This window comes from Triturus cristatus, chromosome 4_1, assembly GCF_964204655.1.
Source record: "Triturus cristatus chromosome 4_1, aTriCri1.1, whole genome shotgun sequence".
Classification (NCBI taxonomy): Eukaryota; Metazoa; Chordata; class Amphibia; order Caudata; family Salamandridae; genus Triturus; species Triturus cristatus.
In genome coordinates, this window is record NC_140585.1 from 649,792,384 (window position 1) to 649,818,195 (window position 25,812).

The following is a 25,812-nucleotide window of genomic DNA, read 5'->3' on the forward strand; positions in this document are numbered from 1 at the left end:
ACTGCAAACTGTTGTTTTTCAATGGTGCATTACTTTTCCTACGTGCAAGGACTGATTTGTACATAATAATTTGGGAGTCGTTATGTGCTGATTTGGTATTTTGCCTTCTGCATTGTTAGAGCATTCCCTCTTTTACATAATATGCCAACTAGACTCTACTTCAAATCATAACCAGTGCAGGTTTCTACAGAGGATAGCTGACAATTGCTTACTGGTCAGTCTTGTGCAAATAAAAACCTTCAGACAAGGTGTAAGGGAATTCTTTGAAAACAATGAAAGATTTGCCTTGTACGTAAATGGGATGTATTTATTTCTGAAGTGCAAACACTTAAAAAAGAAACTGTAGAATGCTGCACTCTAAAATCTGGAGGGAAATTGATCCATGACAGTACATGGTTTACAATAACCCATCACAAGTGAAGATCTGGGAATTAAGCCCCTAAGAAAAGGATAATAATTGCTGAGGTTTGAAAAGAAGGTGGAGAGTCAGGAAACAGTGTTCCAGAAATTCTATGTAATATCAGATGGCTGTTAGGCTGTAAGTTTAAAACCAAAAACCCATAAAACTCTGTTTAACAATTACTAGATAAAGATACTATAAAGGAGCCAGCAGGAACTGGAAAGGTGTTTCTCAAAGTTTACCTGCACCTGAAGGTATGAAGAGCATTTTGGGGACTACAAATCTTAAGAAAATAACAGTTAGAAAGCATTATATTAATTTGCCTAATGTTGAGGAAGAGATAGGAAATGCAATAATACCCTTACTTTTATTTAATGTCTCGGGGAGGATGGCCTTTCAGTAAGGTGTATAAACTTCTTTAATCCTGCACAAGTGTCAAGGCTGACAGCTCTCTGTAATGCCTTTCTAAGGGTTAAACAAGTGGCTGAAATGTTTGATGGTGTAATCTAGTTAAAATGTTAAAATGGTTGAAAACCCCTGAGACCAATCAATGTTAGTAATTGAATTACTGGTTGACTGGGGTGTGAGTCTTGGTCAAGCAGCAACAACAATCCTAGTTAAGATAAGACACAAGGAAACCTGTAATTAACATGTGCTCATCCCCTGGTAGCTTGCCACAGAGCAGTCAGGCTTACCGTAGAAGCAATGTGTAAATATTTGTACAACAATTCAAACAGTAAAACACCACACAAAAATAGCACTCACAAAGTTAGGAAAATAGAGTTTAATGTTATAAATAAACAAGACCATAACGACAAAAATACAATTAGTAGTTTTGGAGATATTGCATTTTATTGGATTTTAATGTTTTTAGATAAAATCTTGGCAAAAGGCGTAGAGCACCAACAGTGGATATCTGGTATTGTGTACCGGGACAAAGACACAAGTTCATGTCGACCGCAATGGAGAGAACTCCAGCTACAAGGACCCAGTTAGATCTGCTGAACAGAGTACCTTAAATCCTGGTTCCTGGAGTGTTGCGTGCATCCGCAAAGATGTGTCACACAGCCAAGGTGATGCATTAGTTCTAAGATGCGGCGAGGCTGCGGTGTGGGGTCCTGTTGATTTGTCGTAGAGGATCCCATTGATGGTGCTTGCTATGTGAAGTTCAGCAGCGGAGATACAGTGCGCAGTTGGGGCAATGTGTTGGCACCAAAGAGCTGGGAGGCTGCGAGGCGGAATCCAGCGGCGTCATTGAGGATGCCTTTAACAAGAGATGTGAGGGCCTGTGCCAAGGATGCGATGAGCAGTGGCAGTTCGCAAGGTGAAGAGGGCTGTGGTGGTGATGCGAGTCTTTGTGACGAGTCCAAACCATGCAGCAGCAGTGATGCGTTGGTTCTGTTCAGGGTTGCACCACACAGCAGAGGAGATGTGTTAGTTCTGCTGGTATCACAGAGTGGCAGAGCACCTTAGGCCCAGTTTCCAAGGGTCCAGGATTGGGGTGGCACCACTCAACAGGGTAGACTCACTGATTGCAGAGTCCAGGTGCAGCTGCAAGGTTGCTTGAAGCCGGTTATGTCCTTGATCCTTTAGATCAAGAGGCAGCTCTTGGAGTCACTTTGGGTTCAAGAGAAGCAGGTCCAGTCCTTCTCAACCAGGCAAGAGTGCATCAGGCAGCAGGTCAGCACAGCAGGGCAGCAGATCCTTCAGTCCAGCAGAGTTGCAGTCCTTGAAGCAGCACAGCAGACTCTCATATTTGCAGATTTTTCACAGGTCCAGAAGTGTACTGAAGTGGTGGTGTCTGAGGTTGTTCTGTTATATACCGTTGTGCCTTTGAAGTGGTGGGAAGCTTCTGCAGGTATACCTTTGAAGTACACAGATCTCCTGACTTCCCTGCCCTGGCTCCAGACTATCTACAGGAAGTATGCAGCCCTTGCTGTGGAGACATGATACAGTCTATTAGGGTGCCTCCTATCCTGCCAGTGTTGGCCTACTCAGTCACACCTAAGCTCCCATTCATTTTGTGTGGCTGTCTGGGAGGAAGACACAAAGCCCAACTGCCAACTATAGCCAGTCATGTGCCCAGAGCCAGGCTGCACATGCATCGATTGGCTAAGGCAAGAAAACACCAACTTTCTAAAAGTGGCATTTTCAGAATTGTAATTTAAAATCAGACTTCACCATAAGTTAGGATTTAAAATTAGGATTCCCGTGACACCAAATATGAACCTGTGATATCTTTCCATTTGGATATTGCATTTATAAAATGTAATAAGGCAACTCCAATGTTATTCCATGGTAGAAATAGGCCTTTCAGTCAGGGCCGGACTGGGAACGCAAACCGGCCCTGGCAATTGAGTCAGACCGGCTGCAGTGGTGGAAAACTGCATGCTGCAAAACCGGCCCCGGTAACAAAAACGGCCCCCAGGGGTCCAAAACCGGCCCTGACCCTGGCTACCCACTGGGGAAATGCCCGGTGCCTGCTACTGCCAGTGAAAAACGAATTTGAGAGTTTTATACTACCAGGATATGTACAAATTAACAGTACATGTCCTACTTTTTAAATACACTGCATCCTACCTTAGAGGAGACTTAGATGAATAAAAAAAGAAGGGTTTTGGCCTGGCAAAAGGTTTATTTTGCCAGTTGGAAACTTTAATTTAAAAGTGCACAATAGCAGGTCTGGGACATATTTAAAGGGACACATAAGTAGGTGTCACAACCAGTGCAGCAGGCCCACTTGCAGGATTTAAATTTACAGGTCATGGGCTCACGTAATGCACTTTACTAGGGACTAATAAGTAAATCAAATATGCCAATTGGGTATAAGCCGATGTTACCATGTTTTGAGTAGCGAGCACAAGCACTTTACCACTGCTTAGCAGTGGTAAAGAGCGCAGAGTCCTAAGGCCAGTGAAAACGAATTCAGCAAAAACAGAAGGTCAGAAGGCAAAATGTTTGGGGGAAACTATGCCAAGGAGGCCAGAATGAACAATCATGTTGGCCAATGACACTCTAGAATGCTGATTATAAAATGTTCTTGAAGGTGACGTTGGTGCAGCTGAGTGGTCTGATCCAGAGCAATCTGATTTCATGTCTGTATATTTGTTGGCATAAAATATGCCTTACCTTAGCAAGGATGAACGTTCACACTGAGAAAAAGGCTTTCACCCTGATAAATTTAGTGTATTTGGAGGCCTGTTACATAAAAAGGAACTTCTAACATATGGCCTTCCAATGGACTAATATATTTGATCAGTGGGGATTAAGGGTAGAACCCAAAATGATTGCCCCTATCCTCCCTGCTGTATGCACTCTTCCTCAAATTACTACACTTTCATATTCAACACAGAGTAGCTACAACTGAAAGCTCAAATGTGATAGGTAACTCAAAGATCCGACTTTATGTGAAGGATAGAGCTTTATTCCTACATCTGAGGCAGTCTAGTTTAGTCTGGCAGACAAAAGGACTTTCAACTGTGAGGACATGACTCACTTTCATTAGTAGATGTTGTATCCTCCTCAGCCCGGGAGCATGCAAAATGAACATACTGCACACGGAGCTCGTATCTGATGTCTTCATTCATCAGTATACAACATTCAGTGGAACTTCTCACTATCTCATAACTGTTAATAACTACTCCTTTACACCTCCCAAATTGTTACGTAATTCTTCCATTGAGTCCGCCCAGAACCAAAGGGGTCCTTAAGACACTACATCTCCCCTATTGCTAAAAAGGTGCCAACAACAGCAGCATTATAGTTCTTTGGTAAGTCTTCTAGGTGCTAGCATTGTTCTGCCAGATCACGTGGTATGAGGTATTTGAGCTGTTTTTGGAGAGCAAAGTTTGGTATGGTCAGAATTCTGGTGGCCAGAGACTTGCAGCCCCCTCTCTCTCTCCCAGTCACTGAGGCTAAAAATTTAGGGGTGGTTTTTGATACTTCCCTCTCTTTTGATACGCAGGCAAAGAGGATTGTCAAATCATGTTTCTTCATCATTAAAATCTTAAGGACGGTCTTTCCGTTCATCCCTGTTGAGCTTAAGGTTGCTGTGGTCGTTGCACTTGTTACTTCGCGCACTGACTACTGCAATGCTCTGCATCTTAATATTAATGAAGGCACCTTAAACAGACTCCAGATGATTTATAATGGGGCTGCCCATCTGGTTTTGGACGTCCCTAAATATCTGTCTATCATAGAGGGAATCCGCTCTTAGCACTGGCTGCTGGTTGTGAAGCATGTGTGTTTTAAAGTCCTTTATCTGGTGCACAACGCTCTACACTGCCAATAGACAGTTGAGGTCTGCTTCTCCTAAGAAGGTAGAGGTTCCGAGATTTTCGAAATCGAGGTGCGGGGGGGATGTTTTCTCCGAGTGGCTGATGCCAGGCTATGGAACTCCCTGGCTTTTTTCTTGAGGTGATGAATTAGCCTTGTTGTCTCTCTCCTGTTGGTGGTTCTTTGGTTTGCTAGAGATTTGAAACCTCCGGGTATAATGTGCTTTATAAGTTTTCAAATTTCACCCTTAGTGGACACCGAGTGTACAGGAGCTGATGTTTGATCTATGCCGTCAAGTGGCGCAACCTCATCTGTTATTACAGGGGCTTATGAATGTTGAGATGTATGAAATGTGATGAGTCCCTTGTGATGGATTTTCTGTGAAGCTGCGCTGTTATGATGTGGCCCTTTCGCATCACAACTCTGAGACTCAGCAGTAAATGGAGGATCTATTTTCCGCTTCCGTTTTTGTTTTACAAGAACCCAGTCCCCTTCGTCAAAGACGATCTCCTGAGTTCGCCGACGTTGATCAGCATATGTCTTCATTTGATGTTTTCAAAGAATGTCAGTGGCACGAACCTCATCAGCATTCCGAGTTTTTTCAGTGATCTATTGTGATAGTTTGGTCCTTATAGCTCTCCCAAACAGCAAGGTGGCAAGACTTTCACCCGTGGTGGAGTGAGGAGTCGAACGATAGGCATGCAGGGTGCTTGACATAAGGCCTGACTCAGCTTGATTCCTCCCATCAATGCATGTTGGATCACTCTCTTTAGGGTGCCCATAAATCATTCCAAGATATCGTTAGCTTGGGGCCATTAGGGTGTACTTTGTAGATGCTTGACATTGAGTCTAGTTAGGAACTCCATAATTCCTTACTTTTGAACTGTGGACCATTGTCATATTTAAAAATGTCTAGAATGTCCCATGCTACAAAGATGCCGTCCAGCCACTCACTGACCCCGTCATGTGATGTTGATGACATTTCCTCCATCAGAGGAAAACAGGAATACTTATCATTGATTACCATGAGATGATGTCCATTCGCTAGGGACCCAAAGAAGTCAACGGCCAATCTTTCCCACACATGCACAGGAAGATCAGACATGGTTAGTGGATGCTGAGTCACTTTAGGGGAATGTCAATTACATAAGTGACACACATTTAGTTCCCTTTTAACGCTCTCTTCCAGGCGCAGGAACCACACTTGACCCCTCAGGGCTCTTTTGGTGGCGACAATGCCACGATGTCCTTCGTGAGCGAGTTGAATGACTTGCTGCATGAAACGTTCAGGTATGACAATCCTTGAGCCTTTTAACGCAATGCCTTCCTTAAGGACAGACAGTTCATCCTGCACATTTTTGAACTTCTGAAATTCAACATCGTCACTCAAAGGTTGAACATTTTGCCCCATGACTCCGCTGAAACGATGTCCTTATGTGCAAGCATGTCTATCGGCATTTGCAGCAGCAATGATCTGTTCAATGGAGAAGTCCTCTGGAGTGCTGGATCTTACAATAAAGTTGATGTACTCTTCATCTGTTATGATTGTTTAGCTGTGCGAATGTAATGGTACTGATGAGAAGTAATCAACAGGGTTTTGGTTCTTGCCTGGCTTGTGCACAATTGTTAGTCATACTCTTGTAAACACAACCCCCACCTCTCAATGCGGGGGGGAATCTTGGCTTTTGGGTTTCCATATGTGGTGAGAAACTCTTGGTGGTCTCTAACAATCGTGAAATGCTTTCTGTAAAGAAACACATGAACGTGTTTGCAGGCACACACCACACCCAGACTCTCCTTCTCTGGCTGAGAATAGGCATGTTCTGTGTCAGACAGACTTTGGCTAGCATACGCCACAATGTGTCTCTGAGCTTTTGGATGTCCATTATGCTGAGCAAGGATTGTTCCCAGCCCCACCGGGCTTGCATCAACAGTAATCTCTGTATGTAATTTAGGATCAAAGAAGGCCATCTCAATTGCATTTTCAATTGCATGCTTTAACCTTTCGAAGCTTTGGTAGCATTCAGAGGACCATCGAAACTGGGCATTTCATTTAGTCAGGTCTCTCAATGGAGCACTCAAAATGACAAAGTCACAAATGTACCTAGAACAATAGTTGGCCATGCATGGTGACATCTTGTGGGGGTTTGTTGGCTGACTGTGCTTGTACTTTATCTGGGTCTAGAGTAATATCCCCATCAGAGAATATGTACCCAAAGAACTTGACTTTGGTTTTGTGAAATTTACACTTTTCTGCGTTTAGAGTGAGACCTGCATTTGTTTGCAGCTGGCACACTTGTATGAGAGCTTTATCATGCTCATTTCATGTTGTCCCAAATATCAGTATATCATCACTGTAATTGAAAGCCTGCGTAACAGGTTGAATTATTCTACGTACAACATCTTGAAATATTTCTGCAGCAGATGACACTCCAAAACTCAACCTTTTGTATCTGAACAAACCAATATGAGTAAAAAAATGGTATTGTACCTGCAGTTTTCTTCCAATTCGAGTTGATGGTATGTAATGTAATGTAAGGTACACTTATATAGCGCTCCTATCACTCCAAGGAGTATCTTGGCGCTCACCCAACCCAGATGGAAGGGTTGGAGGGAAAGGAGACAATTTACGCTTTACACTACACATTACACCAGTGCTCTACAGGCAGCATCGGTCAGAGAAAACACCCAGGTTTTCAATGCTTTCCTAAACTGGGTTTCATGAGACAGTAATCGTAAAAAGGGCGGAAGCTTGTTCCAAGCCTTGGCGCCCAGCACAACAAGGGATTTGCCCCCTTTTGTTGCTAACTTAAATCTGGGGATTATAAGCAAATTCTGACCTACAGACCTTAGGCAACGTGTCGGGTAATATCGTCTAAAACCATTACATAGATATTTTGGTCCTTGCTGTTGAAATGCCCTAAAGGTGATTAGCAGATTCTTAAAAAGAATCCTTTTACCAATTGGTAGCCAATGGAGCGCATTGAGTGCTGCTGAGACTGATGACTTGCGAGGCCAACGTAATACTAAGCGGGCCGCTGCATGTTGGACCATCTGTAGTCTATGGAGTACGGACTTATTAGCTCCAGCATATAAGCCATTACAATAGTCCAACCTGGAAGTTATTAGGGCAACTGCAACCGTTTTTCTAGCTGGCAACGGGAGGAGATCAAAGTACTTCCTTAAGGCTTTTATTATATGAAAGCACGTGCCAGCTACGGCAACCGCTTGATGTTTAAAGGACAGTTGGTTGTCAAACTTAATCCCCAAGTTTGAGCAGATGTAATGGTGTTGGGAGGGGCTTCTGCGTCATCAGGCCAACAGATTTTTGGGGAAAACAGATTTTGATTTCCAAACGGCAAGATGTCTGTCTTTCCGGCATTACATTTTAGGTGATTATTGGTCATCCATTTGAATGTTGCTGCTAGGCACTCCTTAAGGTTTTCCTCGGCGCCAGGTCGTTCCCTATCCAGCACCAGGATCAGCTGGGTGTCGTCAGCATATGATATTGTACTGATCTGGAATGATGCGATCAGTTTTACCAGGGGGACCATATACAGATTAAAAAGTATAGGGCTTAGACTCGATCCCTGGGGGACCCCGGAGCTGACGACCTTGGCTTCAGATTGGTATTGACCCAGCACTGTGACTTGGCGTCTGTTACTAAGGAAATTTCTGAGCCATGCCAGAGCCTCCCCACCTACTCCTGCGGCAGCCAGCCGGTCCACTAAGATGTTATGTGAAACCGTATCGAAGGCTGCCGACAGGTCAAGTAAGATTAAAACAGCCTTCTTTCCCTGGTCGATGGCCATTCGTAGGGTCTCTGCTGTAAACAGCAGGTCAGACTCGGTAGAATGTTTTGACCGTAACCCTGACTGGTTAGGATGTAGGATGTTATTCTCTTCCAAAAAGCTCGTAAGTTGATTATTAACGAACCTCTCTGTCAGTTTGAACATAGCCGGAAGCAGGGAAATAGGGCGCAGGTTGGAGAGGGTGGTTGATTCAGCTAGTGCCTTTTTCTGGAGAGGCCTAACGGCTGCAAGCTTCCAATCATTAGGGATGTCTGCCGTAGCTAGTGACAAATTAATAATACTATTGATGATAGGGTTAATCGCCACTACTAAGGTCTGTAAGACCAAAGGGGGGCATGGCTCAAAGGGGGATCCAGATTTACTGGCGAGAATGGCCTTGGAGGTATCTTCAAGGGAAACAGGGGCAAATCCTTCCAGACAAGTTAAGAACTTCTCCCCCTCTGTCCTTTCAACAGCTCCTGACAAAGGGCACTGGAGGAAAAGTCTTCACGATATCAAGGATCTTATTTTCAAAATAGTCAGATATCGCATTACAGAGATTTTGGGACGGAGGAATCTCCTGCGAAAGAGCTGATGGGTTCATAAAATCCTTTACTATCTTAAAAATTTCTTTTTGCCCTTGACCCGCCATGGAGATAGCCTGTAGATAGTGAGCTTTCTTAGCTGACTTTATTCCTGCGTGGTATTTCCTTCTAGCCCATTTATAGGCGTCACGGGCAGTAACCTCATCATTCCTGCGCCAACTCGGTTCCAATACTCTTACTTCTCCCAATTCTATTTTCAAAGCCGGTGAGAACCAGGGGGCACTCTTTTTGGTCTTAATGGGACTAGGATTCTTATTACCAGTTGGTCCTAACAAGTCACCCGCCATGACTATCCAGTCACAGAGGATTTGGTTGTCCGCAGAGGTATTGCCTGTTAACACCGGTATACTGGTTTTTAGTATATCTATGACGTCGGGTCTGCTAGATAGATTCTTCCAGTTAGGTGTGTGGTTTTCATCAGGACTTTTAATATTTTTTGTAGTAGTAACCATAGTTTTATAATTTAGTGAAATATGGAATGGGATACAAAAATGATCGGACCAGATCTGAGGGCAGGGGGGCTTAACTGTAAGCCTAGTGGAATTTGAGCAAATACAATCCAATTAGTGTCCTGCTAAATGTGTGTGTTCATGATTCAGAAGAGTGAGTCCAAGAACGTTAATGATATCCATAAAGCAACCAACTCCTGGTTCTTTAGGGGAGTCCGGATGCAGGTTTAGATCACCCAATACTGTAAAGTTGGAGAATCTGAGCGCTAGGTCGCTCAGTACATCTCCGACTGTTTCCAAAAACTCCGTTGGGTATCCCGGAGGGCGATAGATAAGGGCACCCGAAAAGGTAAATGAGTCATGAATGCCCACAGAAAAGGCTAATATCAGCCAATTCATGGGTGGAACATTTTAGGGAATTGCGGTAAATAATGACCAGGCCCCCTCCCCGTTGTTCAATTCTGTCCAAGCGCTGGATTTTAAAACTCTGCAGGAGGGCTATGGCTAAATTCGGATTGGACCAAGGTTTTAGCCAAGTTTCTGTGACCAAAAGCCAGTCAAGATTGGTTTCCGTAATAAGGTCATGTATATTCTGGGAGTTCTTACAAAGCGATCGGGAATTAATTAATCCACCCCGTAATACAGGAGAATAGGAGGGTGCCTTAATAATAGGCTCTGGAGTTAAGATAGATTTACCCTGACCACAACATACTAGATCAAGCTGATTATCAGAGTTTAAAGCCTCATAGCAATGTAAATAGGGCACAGCGGGGGACGGCGAGGATGCACTCGACATACCTGTATTGGTGTATCGTGGGCATTGGCTCGCACAGAGTCTCCCGCCTCCACGCCTCCTTAGCGCAGACGGACAAGACTCTGGCCCGACTCAGGCACTAGTCAGGCGCTACCGCTGCGCGTCACCGCTGCGCGAACTCATGGGAGGTTTAAGTAGAGTCTCCACTCACCGTCCGCCTGAGCACTAGAGCGCTCAGCACGATGGCGCCACGAGACCTCCCCAGCTAAACACAAAATATGAGAGGCAACGCGAGAGTGAAGTGGCTAATACAGTGTGATACTACACAGTTATTATAATACACACAGAGCTAATAAATTTTTCAGGTTTCTTCTTTATTACAATGATGTTGTCATATCCACAGCCAACGCGTTTCGCCCAAACATGGGCTTCTTCAAGGCAAAGAATCAAGCTGTCGAACTGAGTGGCGCAGAAGTGTTCAGTTACAGCAATGCAGAAAGTTCCCGATATGAAAGAGTCCCCAGCTACCCCCAAGATGGCGGCAAAACACGAAGATCCACAAATTCGGCCCGCTAAAGCAGCGGTGGGGGCACAATTATGGTGCGAGAATGTGGGCAGTGAATCAAGTTAAAATCAGGGGTAAATAACAATATAATAAATCAAATATCAAAATTGGGTAGATTTTAAAAATGCGAGTATTTTCCTGCAACCGAGCTCGCTTAAGCGCTGGCAGAGTGTAAAGCGCCGCGGTCTATAAGTACAGCTTTTTCAAGATGGGAGAAGTCTTTGGCTCCGTTCAGCTGCATGATCAGGTCTGCAATGTGCGGACCAAGATGTCTTTCTCTCTCAATTGCTTTGTTGGCCTGGAGCATATCCACGCAAATGCACATTGCACCTCCACTGTCCCTTTTAGGCACTACCACTATGGGTGACACCCATGGTGTGGGACCAGTAGAGCGCTCAATGATGTCGTGCTTCAACAGCATTTCTAGGTCTTTTTTGACCGCTTCTTGCAGTTGAAATGCTAATCTGCGGTGCGGCTGTGCAACAGGCCGGATGTCTTAGAGGATGTGAACTTGTACCCTCACTGTCATGAGATTTCCTAGACCATGACATGACAACTGGAGTTGACTAACAATTTCAGATTGAGTATGTAGATTGTAATTGATAGATATTTTTCCCATGTCATCAGCAGCTGCAAAACTAAGTAGACATGCACTGGACTAAGTACCTTGAAGAACATGAATTGAGGCTTACACATACGTCTTTTTATGTCACAAGGTCACTGTGAATGATCCTTGACTCTGCAACAGTTTGGAAGCAGCCCATGTGTACATTTTCGTGTTTGACGCATTGAGTTGCGGTAGGGGTGACAAACTGTTAAACTGTCCGATTGTCAAGTTGTTGATTAATGCACCACTGTCAATTACGAAAGTTATGATCCAACCATTGACCTTCAGTGTAATCTTGGGGCAGTGTCCATGTGAATTCTTTTGTTTCGTGGACTCCCTTGTTTTTTACATTCTTTTGTCTTCTTAGCAAGCAGCAAGACCCATGTGTGCATGTCACTTTTCTGGCAGACATGATCATCGCACGTTGACTCATGACTCTGAGGCACATGGCTTCTTCATCGTTAAAGTCACTCAATTTACAAGACTTGAAAAGCATGTCAAGTCTCTCAACAAACTCATCCATCATTTTGCCAACTTGTTATCTTGCTTGATTGAAAATGTACCTTTCATAGTCGACTTTGGCTTCGGAACAGCTGCGGCCGCTGCAGGTAAGAGTGGTGGGGCCAGGTGAGGGGGGATTTCAAGAGATGACCACGAGGGAAAATTAAATAAATAATGAATTTTCCCTCATGGTCGTCTCTCGAAATCCCCCCTCTCCTGGCCTCAATGCTCTAACTTGAACTGGTCGCGGCTGCTTCGGAATGTACTTGGCTCTAAATACTTATTTTAATTGATGGTATGAGATTGATTCAGTCTGTGAGATTTGTCATTTCTTTCACTCCATCCCCAGCAAGATTCTTTAAATGTTGAATGATTTTTTTCATAATTTGCTTTTTCCAGAGTATCTATGAAGTCATCGAAGGTCTTGATCCATGTGGTCCATCTGGCACCAATATTCTGCTTTTAGGTGGTATTGAATGGCAGCGGTAGCTTTAGGAAAGCAGCGGCCATGTACTTTGTGCTTCTTACTACCACCATCAAGAGTACATGCTGTTCGTATAGCTCTTGTGCAGCTGAATCCATGCCTTCTGGAAGTACCAGCATCATGCTTGAGCTCGGGTCGCCTGGCCCACTCACAGGTCATGCTTTGCCTTCTTTATCGTTGACATTGATTTTAAAATGTCTTGCATGCTGTAGTGTTAACTTTCATCTTTTTGTTTGAGTCATTACTTCGGGCTGTTCCAACAGCTTTTACCACTCTCGATCCAACCTGCGACTTCGAGAACCACAGGCCGTGCGTTTGAGTCGCCTAGCTTGAATTGAGACTCAAAGCAGTGGATGCTATTTGCTGCTTTACATGGATTGTCCTCTTCTCCAAGTCTAGGCTATTGTGTCCTGTGTTGCAATCATAGAGCGTTTTACTTCGCTGGTGAGTACATTTTTGTTTCTCGTACATGGTTGTCGCTACCTGTGGCGTCAGTTGGTCGTCGCTGCCGTTAGCTTTGTACCTAATAGTTGCTGCCTTTAGTGTTCACTTTGTGTGAATGTTGGCTCAGTGTTAAGGCACAGCACAGTATTTCTTCTTCAGCCTGGCCGGCATGTCTTGGTGGTCTTTTCCAATGGTGCTTCTCTGCTAGGCCCTCAACTTCTTCATGAGTCCTTGTATAGGCTGGAGTGGGGCTTGAACTCCACATATGCCAACTGCAGACTCCTAATACCTGCTTGGGGCACTCGTGGCACTCTCACGCAGTTTGCTGTATCCTTGCAAGCTCTCAGGGAGAGCCATCTTGTTTCTTTGGGGCACATATCCCCCAGTCGTCGCCTGGTGTAGTGTCCTCTCCAGCCTAGCAGCATGCAAAATAAACACACCTCACACGGAGCTCGTGACCAATGTCTTAGTTGACCAGTGTACAGCATTCAACTGAACTTTTCATTATCTCATAACCATTAACAAGCACACCTTAACACCTCCCAAATAATTATGAAATTCTTTCATTGAGTACGCCCAGAACAGCGGGGTCCTAGCACTCATAGTCTTAGGACACTACAGTCGGGAGCATCAATTTAGGAAAAATTTTCACATTGCCGCAATACCTCTTTTTTCGAGGCCATCTACTGCTTTAAAAAAATACATATATATAAATGGCTAAACTGCTTCAATTGTATGAACAGGAAAATCTTCTCGAGTTTCGTTTCTTAAAGTTGTTCAACAAATTAGAATAAGGAAGCTGGACTGCCTAATTGTGAGGGTTATTATTTGGATTCCATATCTCAGATTATGCAACTGGATCCTGAAGATTAATCATCGTTTTTTGAATTTACGTTGTTCGGAGATTGTGGGAGGATTTTAGGTTTTCGATTTAACTAGTAAATCTCATCACAGCAGTACAGACACTTACATTTCTAACTCGTGAGGCGTTATGTCAGAAATACAACCAGTTGATGAAGAAATTAGGTCTTTTAGGAGAATTTGCATGTGGTTCATTAGGGAGGAACGTGCACTTCCTGCGTGCATAGTTCTCCATATGAGTTTAACTTTTAATGTCCCTTCAAATTAGGCAAAGGAAAACTTAAGGCAGCATAGGGTTGACTAAAGCAGATTGTAGTCAAATTATTATCCAAATGCATTGCTTGAGACATTTAGATGACCAAGTGAGAAATCCGGCCCGCTGCATGATATTGCCATTCCCAATAAGTAGTTGCATTTCGCTCGCTGACTTTATGTAAATTGAAAAGAATTTTGCAAACCCACCTATGTACTTGTAGGTCGGTTTATGTGATTCACTGCAATTGGATGGCATTACAGGAATGGTGGCTTGCTGGGAAATGGAGTTGGTAACAAGTGAATGGTAAGCAACCGAAATTGGAGCTGTAAAGTACTGATGCATAGCATTCCTAATCACATTTGGTCCCTTACACATTGATTTTGGAATGCATTTCAAAACCCATTTTGGGTTTCGATAAGCACTTACAAAATGGGTTTAGTAAAAACTAAAAATCCATTTTGTGGACACAAACACTGTGAGTTAGTGAATCAGCGGTTTTGCGACTGCTAAATTGTTTTATACATTCAGCCCTTCATCTGTTACACTGCTGACGATTTCCCACAAAGAATGTCCTGGTTACAAAAAAATGAGCACCCTCTAAAAAAAAAGAAGAAAAGCAGAAACATTAGTAATCAGTTGGCTAAAGGGGTCACCTAATAACAGTAGTGACGATTTGAATTGGTCCCTGGTGTATACTAGTGAGTCGTCAGGTATTGGAATGCACTTTTAAAGATGAAAGTATTAAAAGCAAAGAAGAGCTATATAAATGTAAACGTAACTCAAGACAATATTTACAACGGAAAAAACACACAGCCCTGTGAAGTATATACTACGAGAAGGGAGAAGTATTAACTTGGGTTCAAATAGTTCCGTTGTCACACAGAATTAAAAGGACTTGATGTGAGAAGATGAAAATGTCATAGTACTAGTGATAGAAGATGTCAAATTACGTTCCCGGAGGTACTTACATCAGCTTTCCATAGTTTTGTAGGCAATGATTAATTAATTAGCACATTCGATCCTAATGAATAATATCGTGTTTGTGATGTCTATTCAGTATTAAATCATAATATATACAAGCACACCGACGATTGACCAGTCGCATATAACCCCTCTCCCTGCAGAGTTTATTTCTGAATTTTAAGCACACTTTGATTCAGAGAATGAAAAGGTTCGTTCAGAAAAAATACCTTCGATTAACTTTGAGCTATTTTCTGGGCAGTATCGCATTGTGTTCTGTGCTCTATAAACAGCTTCAAAATCAAAGGTAGATTTTGATCGATAACCAAATAAAGCAGTCAAGTCGTGCACAGTGGATAACGAACTTCAAAGATCCTCTTGGTGGTTTGTACGTTCTTGTTACCAAGCACGACCCAAGAATATTTGTGCACCAGGTTAATGTAAGTGTCTGTGCTATTTTCCGTCACACCAAAGTTTTGTGGATAACATTAAAGGAGCCTGCCACCCACGACTATGACTGATGTAAAACGCACACCCTCTGGGATATCCTTGTCTAAGGCAGCAAATGGCCTCCAGAGGAAGCAGTAGGATGCAACTTAAGACTATCTTCATTCATTATTTCTAGTGAGAACCAGGATAAATGTGGAAATGCTCTGCTGGCGCAGGGCTTTAGGCTGTGTGATGTACAAACCCATAAGTGTGACCTAATAGCTGGCTTATTTGCCTTCATGAATGGCAGGTTATCTCCTGCAGTTGTTGAAAATGACTTTAAGAGAGATGTCTGGACAGAAGTAGAAAGAAAGTTTGAGGCACATTTTTGGCACATGATTTTCTACTATTATGTTTGTTTATTCAATCTTCTTTCCAGATGAGTTAGAAGGGAAATATTGCCCCCCAGTCACTGTCCAGCATCTTCCTGAAGGTAAGTACCCCCTGGAGTTATAATGGTAAATTGGCAACCTAGTCACTGTCCGTCAACTTCCCTGAGGTAAGAACCCGGCAGAGTTAGAATAGTAAATCTGCTCCTCAGTCACTGGCCAGCACCTCTCCTGAGGTAAGCCCCCTGCGGATATGGAATAGTAAATCTGCCCCCCCCCCAGTCACTGTCCAGCACTTTCCCTAAGGTAAGTATCGGGTGGAGTTAGAATAAAAAATCTGCCCACCAGTTACTGTCCAGCACCTTCCATGAGGCAAATGTTTGAGGGAGTTCTAATACTAATTTAGCCCCCCCGTCACTGTCCAGCACCTCCCGAGTTAAAATAATTGTTTTTATCCTAAGTCACTGTCCAGCATTGTCCCATTTTTAAACTAAGTTTAAATATTTACATACTATGTGAGTCATATTTAAAAAATGTATTCTTGACACCTTTTTCCTTGTTTTTTAATATTTGTACACATTTATTTCAATGATATGGAGAAATGCTTTACTTCTTTTTTAAGTACAGTGGGAAAGTGATTTTTCTATACTGTGTCCACTAATATGGGAAAAGTTATGTTAAATATAAAAAAAAGAAATACAAAATATATTTCAGGGGATGTCCTAACATTGACAGAGCTTCTTTAGAGTTACATTTCGACTTACTGCTGTTGCGAGGTGGCAATGTTGGAATATATTTGGCTTTCTTTTCTCCGGTCTCAGTGAAGTGTGTGGTCACATCAGATAGCAGTGTCCCACTGGTGACAAAATGGTAGACGGTCACATATATATGATTTTTGAGAGTGAATTATAATTTAGAACAAAATATGTTTGATAAACTGCTTTGTTTTCTCAATTAAGACAATGTATATTTATTTTAGCTTTTGAAAAAGTGCAATGTGATCTTCTTCGCAGCATTTGTCAGCCATCTTGGTTGGGGACAACATTTGTAGGGTCAACGAACCAGAGAAGAGACAAACGTTTATATGGTAAACGTATTGCTTTCGATGTGATCAGTTCTTATTATGTTGGGTTTTTCACTGTTGCACAGCTGGTTTATCTTGTATTGCTTAGTTTTGTTATGGTTACGGTTGTCTAATAAAAAAAATAATGTTATAATTGAAATGTATTTGTGCATGTGTTTACCTGTTTGCAATAACACAATTCCAATGTTAATATTTTGTACTGTAATACAGTACAGCACATAGTACAAATTTGTTGTAAATGTTTGCGTTGTAGTGGTATGCATGGTAAATGTAGGCATGGTGATGGCACTTATAATGTGCCCTTATGAATGTGCATTCTATTGACATGCGTGGTTAGGGTGCGTGGTAGTGGATCATGCATGGTAGTTAACGCTTTTGTAAAGGCATGTGTGGTAAATGCATGCGTTGTTCCATCATACAACCAGACTCACCTTTACAAGAGAAGCAGATTGAATCAATCGAAAACTCTCAGAGAAGAAACAATCTACGCATTCTTAAAGTGCTGGAAGGAACTGAGGGGAAAGATATCAAGGAGTTTGTGGTTAAGCTGATTAAACAGACATCCCTAGTTGACTGCTCGGAGGAAGATCTCCTGAGTGATATCCAGAGAGTGCATAGGGATCCATTTAGACTTAACCCTAATAAAACAAGGCCCAGGAAAATTTTGGTACACTTTTTGACTTATAGTCTTAAAGACGAAATATTAAATAGGGCCCTAAAAAAGAGTGCATTGAGTGTAGATGGGATGACGTTTCAGATAAGGTCAGATGTTTCATCTTTAACAGCCTCTAGACAGTGGGAGCTGGGTCAGTTATTGGACCCCTTTAGACAGAAAGGAGCAACAGCCCAGCTAAAATTTCCCGCAACCTTGAAAGTAATGTACAACAACAAAATGCGGAGTTTCAAAAGGGTGGAAGAAGCAGAATCCTTTTTAAAATCTCTATCAGCTGAGGAGAATGAGCTAGCAGTCCGGTAGCATCTTAGGCCCCTTGGGTTTATTTTCTTTATTTCCTTTTTCCTTCCTTTTCTTTTTTGTAGTCTTACTTTTTTTTTTTTGTTACGATATTAGCTAACTAACAATAGTTAAAATTTCAGCTACCTTCCCGCAAACCTGGGAGGGATGCCTCAAAGCCAGAGCAGGGCTAAAGAGGCAGATGGGGGGGGTCCCCAGGGGAGCACTGGGTGGGAAAGGCAGGGGAGGAGGGTGGTCACAGGGTGGGGAGCATAATGGAAAAAAACAAAAAAATTTAGTCCAAAGCGTCAATATATTTAATTCAAATAATATCTCGTTCAAATATTAGAAATGACACATAACATGACCAATCAGAACTTACTTCTTAAGGTGTTGTCTTGGAACCTTAATGGTTTAAGGGTAAAATCTAGAATGGAGAGAATTTTCCAGTACTTGAAAGATGCACCTGAACAAATTTTCATCCTGCAGGAGACACATCTTACAGAAAAGGAGATGAGGGACCTATGCAAGACTAAAAAATGGATTCAGGAAGTCATTTGTACCAAACAACAATTATCTACTAAGGGTGTTGCCATTCTCATCAAAAACAATGCTGCCTTAGTGGTGGAAGTGTCTAAAGTTGATAAGATGGGTAGATGGGTCATAGCTAAGATACGACTTCATTCACACAAATTTACAATGGCAGGATATTATGGACCCAATTTGGACGATCCAGCTCCGCTGAGCGAGTTCTTGGCGGAGTTATTACTTTTTAAGGATCCATTAATCTTAGCTGGAGATTTCAACCTAGTATTAGACCCGATAATGGACAGATCTTGTAAGAGTACATCTGTACAAAATCGTAAAATGAGTTCTCTCATTATTAGTGCAATGAAGCAGATGGGTTGGGTGGATATTTGGAGGTGTAAAATGGGAAGCAAAAGGGGATATACCTTCCATATTAAAAAGTACGGGCATAGGTCCAGACTAGACTTCTTCTTGTTAAGTGCAGTGTTGCAAAGCTGGGTCACTGACTCAAGTCATTTAGGAAGTCATCTTTCCGACCACTCGGCAGTATCACTTGCCTTAAATCTCCCCATAAGGCATACCACTAAAAGATGGTCCCTGGACAGAACTATCCTCTTGGAGGAAGAAGTGGTTCAGAGATTGGTGCTTGAAACAGAGAACTTTTTTTTGAACAATCAAGAGACCGCCCCAATAGAAATAGTGTGGGATGCGTATAAGGCGTTTTTGAGAGGCCAGATTACATCTATACAAATTGCTAGGCAACGAAAATTTAAGGCTGAGATAGCTGAAATAGAGGCAAAAATTCGCAGCATAGAGCGCGACCTTATGACCCAGGCGGATCTAGCTCAAGGGGCTTCTGCTGGGACATTAGCTGCTTGTAAACTAGAGCTGATGGGGGTTTTGGATTCCAGGGTGAGGAAAAGGTGGGAGGCCAGTAAAATGGCTCATTTCGATTATGGGGAATCCTGTAGCAAGCTTTTGGCCTGGAAAACTAAACAGGACTTGAATAAGAACTGTATAAAGGAAATAGTATGTGAATCTTCTGGCAAGTTATTGGATAATTCTGAGGACATTGCGGTGGCCTTTTTCAAGCATTTTGAACAGGTTTATGGTGAAGATCTTGCACCTCAAGAGGACTCGATCCATTCTTGGCTTAAACAATGGCCTCTAAATAAAATTAAAATGGCTGAGTCCATTTACCTTAATAAAACAATCAGTCTCACTGAGATAATCAAAGCAATTGAGTCTGGTAAAAAGGCGAAGGCACCAGGACCAGACGGCCTCCCAGCGGAATTATATAGAGCGCTGGCGGGAACCCTTGCCTCAGTGCTGTACAGATTGTTTCTTCATATATTTGAGAATGAAGGGAAGGTTCCACCGTCATGGAATGAAGCCACGGTGGCTTTGATTTTAAAACCATTCAAGCCTCCAAATCAATGTGATTCATATAGGCCTATTTCTCTACTTAATCTTGATTACAAGATCTTTGCTAAGATTTTGGCTGATAGACTGAATAGGGTCATAGGAGATCTATTACATAGTGATCAAAAAGGCTTTGTTAAAGGTAGGAGCATACAGGATCTGACCTATAATTTGGTGGGGGCCATCGATCTGGCGACACTACACAAGTTGCCTCTGGCTATTGTTACTCTAGACGCCACTAAGGCATTTGATCGGGTTAACTGGGGGTATTTAGCCAAGGTTCTAGACAGCTGTAATCTGGGCAAAATTTTTTGCAGCACAATCTTGTCAATTTATCAAAACCCCATTGCCAGAATTCTGGTTAATGGCAACCTGTCGCCGGCTGTAACCATAAGAAGAGGGACAAGGCAGGGGTGTCCTCTGTCACCGCTGTTATTTAACCTCTATATCGAACCATTTGCAGAAAGGATCAGGACGCAATCTTGTATAATCCCCTTTAGGTTCAGAAACTGGGAAAAGAAAGTATCACTTTATGCTGACGATATGATGATCTATACGTCAGATGCGGCAGTATCTATCCCCATAATTTACAACATAGCCTCACAGTTTGGTCAAATTTCAGGGTATCAGATTAATCAGTCTAAGACAGAATGTATGGCATGGAATATGAATGTCCACCTTCCAATTTTGAAAAATGAGATAAGATACCTGGGTATCAGAATCACTCAAAACATAGATCAAATCCCTGAAACAAATTTACGAAGGGTAGACAAAGAAATTGCAGTTTCTCCCTTTGACCCTCATAGGTAGAGTTAACATAGTAAAAATGATGCTGTTACCTAAACTCGTTTTTTTATTCCAGAATATTCCCTTAGCATTTAAGGAGGAGGCTCTAAGGAAAACACAGGCTAAAATGAATCTTTTATTTGGGCTTGGAAAGGCATAAGAATTTCCTGGAAAAAGTTACGAAGGAAGAAAAATAAAGGGGGATTATGTGCACCAGATTTAATCTTTTACGCATGGGTGATTTTGACAAGGACGGGGAAGATGCTCTTGAGCCAGCCAGATGACACAGACATAGGTAGAATGTTTAAAGTCTTGCTAAGTGAGGAAAAAGGAGCTGATCAAGCTTTTTTGTTTAAGTTTGGAGACCCGCTTTTCTTCAAAAAGGTTCGGCTCAAGATCCTAAGAGATATGGCGTCTACCTGGTATAAGATCAGAAAGAGTGCGAAAATCAGCTACTACAGTGCTCTGGCTCCGATATGGGACTCCCCAAGATCACCGGAGTGGACTAAAGACGTATTGGCAGCTCCTCTGAAAAAAGCGGGGTTTGATCAATGGGAAACACTCTTTCCGCAGGGCTCCCTGATCTCTTGGGATGAGTTGAACAGTATGCTGGACTGTAGAGTTTCAAAATTCAAATACTTACAAATAAAGAGCTGGAGCCAGGCAATCGGTTTTGCGGTAGGCATCTCAAATGACCTGGAGTCAGCACTACTCACGGATTCTCAAAATAAGATGGAAACAGCGACTCTCTATTGGTTACTGATCGATTCTATAGACGAAGACTTTACCCTACCACTTCAGCTCAGGGGAGATTTCTCGCTGGAACACAGTCCAACTGATATTTGGCAAGTATCCTTTGATTTACTACATTCTGTTGTATCACCTGCCAATTTAAAGAGGAACCATCTCTTCTCTCTCCACAGAGTATACTGGTCTCCCCTCAGGCTGTCTAAATTCTCCAAGGGTCCCATTCCCAGCTGCCCGAAATGTCAGCAGGAAAAAGCAGATGACATTCATATTTTCTTGGGGTGCCCGATGTTGCACATTTTCTGGGGAGAGGTTATGGAAGGTATGAAGGTAATGCTGAACTGTGACTGCCAGGTGAGCATCTTTCTGGTATTTTTTGGAATTTTTCCAAACTATGACTCGCTACCCTGGGACACAAACAAATTGTCTTTCTACTTGGTTCTCCTGGCGCGTAGAGAAATCTGCAAATCTTGGCTCAAGAAAACACCTCTGACCTTTCTAGATTGGGTAAATGCCATCAAATATACAATAAAATTAGATAGAGCAATCTGGAAAAGGAAGAAAGATTTCTGGTTGTCATGTATGGGCTGGCTTGATGGGCAATGATTATAGAGATCTATATGTCCTATGATTTTGCCTTTGTACAGTTGCAATACCTCTTAGATCAGTTTCAAGGGTTACCCAGTTGGAAAAACTGAACTGACTACCTAGGAGAGGTTTAGTGCAAAGTGCATCCATTAAGACCAGATCAACACTTGCTTTCTGCTGGCGGTATATATCGCAGGGCTGGCCGCAGAGAGAGGAAAGCTGATCTAGGTTATATATATTGGCGTATGAGGACAAAAAAAAAAAAAAAAAGAGAAGCATATTGGCTGACTGGTCTGCTGCCACCCCACTGATGAGTGAAGCAGGAGTGCTTAATTTGAGAAGGGGTTTGCCAGGTCTCGGCTTTCATACCTAATTAGGATGCCTTCTCTGGCATCGCCCCAAGATTTTGGGACTCCCTCCCCCTGAAATCAGACTGAATGCTTCAATTACATCTTTCAAGAAAGACGTTAATTTCCTATTTATGAACACATTTCTTCACTAGACCCTAGGAACTCCTCTCTCCCAGCACATCATGATTCGTTAACTTCACTCATGACTGCTGCTCGCTTCTTATGCCATTGTCTTTTTTGATCCATCTGTCTTAACATTGAGGTGACACCGCCCTCATCTAAGGAGTTGCCTCATCCTATACAGTTCTAGATTATGAAATTATTGGTTTGACGTCTCTGCTCCTTGATCATTGGTAAAGCGCTATGATACCCGTGTGGACTATGTTCATGCTATATAAAACATTTCAAATAAATAAATACATTCGAGGTTCCGGCATTCATTACTTCACTAACTTGCAGCGGCAAGACAGTTTAAAAAATGTGCATGAACAAATGGTAACTGTTTATCAGCATTAGAAATTTGGAAACATATGTTCACTTTATATCAAGATTGACAATGCTTTCGTGGGTAGGTGGCAACGATGGCAGTGGCACATGATACCTCCGCTAGGCAGTGCAACATTCTAAAGCAGGGAAAGCAACTGGCTCACCAACCACTCCTGTTGAAGCATTAAGAGGCGTGGGGCTGACTGAACAGTCAAGCACTGGCATAACCAGATTTATTTTCACGTGACAAAACCACAACAAAATAAATTGGTGCTCTCAAGTTGATCAATGACAAGTAACCTATGCAGTCATCTTTTTATTCAATTCTAGTACAAGTAGTTTGTTTTCAGTCATAAGTGCTAGACTACAAAAACTTGAACAGAAAGACAGCACTGGCAAGCTACTGGCACCAGATATAGAACTAATCAATGTTAATTCACCAATGCAAAAATATCGAACTCCATTTGAAATAGATGGAAAGATGTAATGAATATAGTTCTATTTCCATAGTGATACACACATTCAGATGGAGATTAACAGAGCTCTCTCCAATAATTCTTATTTCTTTTTGCAAGTGAAGTACGTGATTTAAGTGAAGCAAAGCAATATAAACACACGGATACTGTGCTTGCAAGAGTGTGGGACCTTCAATTTCACTGCAGTATTGCATGCACTCGACATATATTTTGGTATATTTTAGGCTTAATATTCGATATCCAAAGTATAATGGATGGCCTGTGCAATGATGGCCTCATTGGCATATTGAAGACATACTTGATTGACAGTTGTGATTCACCCTGGCATAATGGTGCTTATCTTTGGCATAACAAATCATGGATTTTAACCACTCACTTGAGGTCAAAGTCAACAAAATACTAGAAAACTCTTTAAACGAGATGAAAGCACTACAACCTTTTTCCCTTATTCGGAGCTCGCGATTGGGATGCTAGCATTCTTACCCCAATTCTAAATTATGGCAACAAGTTCTACATTAGACTGCCTTTACAATTAATCACCAAGTCCAGAACACTGCAGCTAGATACGTCTTAAGTACGAGCAGGTAGAATCCCATTACCCTGTCACTTAAGGTTCTACACCAGTGATCATTCTGAAGAAGAATCTCAGTCAAATCTTTAGGCAATGCCAATCATGTGGCTTAGAGGTCTACACAAACCTTCCTACAATCTAAATTTATACAAAAAAGAAGAATCAAATTAAGTATGGATCCACCCCTGATAATTTCCCCTTTTTATAAAACTAGCATCGGGGGAATTACTTGTAACTTCAAACAAGCACACTGTGGTACGCACTCTCAGGTAGACCAAGGACCATCAAAAGCCACTGAGAATTCGGGAAAGCAAAAATACAGGGCTTTTCTCAAACTCAGGACCCAAGTGATCCTCAAGCTACAACCCTTGGTGGCCTGCATACCCAACATGCAAAACATTCCATTATAATGACTTGCTCACCACTTCATGCATAAGATGTTCCCACAGCACTAAGTCGGGTGCAAACACTCCAGAGTCCTTGCGTGATGATGCCCCTTTAGCACGATGCGCACCTTTGACATATTAGGGTTTATCCATGGCATTATATAAGCCAAGGCCTAATAGTGCACATCAATATCTCATTGTGGACATTCTTGACATAATTATGTTTAACTGTAGCATAATGACGGCACTGCATAATGGAGAATGTCCTTGAGAAATTGAGAATGCATCCAATATACGTCTGGATATCCTTAGTATAATGGAAGCCCTGAGTAGAATAAAAATTGTGATATGCCTAGCATAACGGTGGTGTATTAAAGTCCATCGCATTTGACAAAAGTACACAATCGTATCAAGTGTGTTTAATGGGATTTAGCCTATTTATACAAGTATGTGTCATTTCAGAAATTGTCAAGTTAATGCTTACATTTCTCTGTTTTTCATCATGTGTACTGATAAACCTGTTTATAGCATTATCCCTTATATTGTCTAATAAGGTTGTTATACCCCGTCTGCTGTCTAAACCTGTAGGAGCCTTGTAAATTGAGTGGTTGCACTGCTGTATGAACGTCAAATATGTGTCAAACTTTAGCGTTTATGACCTGCAAGAGTAAGATTTATATAAAGTTCGACCTTTTCCACCCTTCTCTTTCCAAATAGATTCTCAGTGATAAATTATCACTAATAAGCTAATCAAAAGTGACGAGGTAGGCAATTAAAGGAAGCAGATAGTAAAAGTGAAAAAAGTTGCTGTATACATTTTGAAAAATGACATGGGACCAAGATTACTTAAAGGCTGCAATATTTACATCTTGTGGGTATTTTTTAAAGAAATTGTGCAAAAAAGTGAACCCTTTTGCCTAAATTATTTCAACACTCAACACCCCAAGGGGGCTATAATGCTTTGCTTTCACACTTTGTACATATAGGAATATTTCATTAGAGCCACTCAGAACCCGTTGATTTTTGACTAATGTATGTGGAATTTGCCTCTAGTGGAAATAGGAATAGCTCTAGGAATGTAGTTCGACACCACACTTTCAAAGTCAGGCAGGATTCTTCATCTTAATATGAGATCTTTTATCTGTCAACAATTTTATGTCAGGTGTGTAGCTTGGCTTCCGAGGCACAATGAGTACTGGACCTACGTCTGGGCATACCCGTGGCTATTTAAGGTGTTACATCAAACACACAGAAAGGGTGATGTGAGAAATGTCTGCAATTAGTTAAAATGCAGGCAATAATTCTCTGAACCAGAACACAAGCATGTCCAGTGACCTCATGGGAAGCAGGATGTGCGATGGGGGGGGGGCAATGCCCCCCCCCGTATTCCCAAATGATTTTATTTAACAGGACTGGGTCCTTTAAGGAACATGGGCTGTTTGAGAAATAAACCCTGCTGGGCAATGCAAACGCAGGGATGGTGGTCTGCTCTGCCATGCAGGCCACCGTCCATGTGTTTTTGCTGCTGATCAAATAGAAATATTGATTAAGCAGGTCGTTCGGTTTTGGCTTGTAACTGCAAAGTTACTGATGCAACCTGATATTCAACAGGTAGCAATGCAAAATTAAAGGCTGATCATAAACAATTCGGTGCAGAATTTGGTAC

The 25,812-nt window shown here is 42.2% G+C and overlaps 1 protein-coding gene across 1 annotated transcript in view; it reads right to left on the minus strand.

Moving 5' to 3' along the window:
• TMEM117 (transmembrane protein 117) overlaps nt 1-25,812 on the minus strand; it is a 1,887,095-nt gene that overhangs the window by 386,336 nt on the left and 1,474,947 nt on the right. The window lies entirely within an intron of this gene.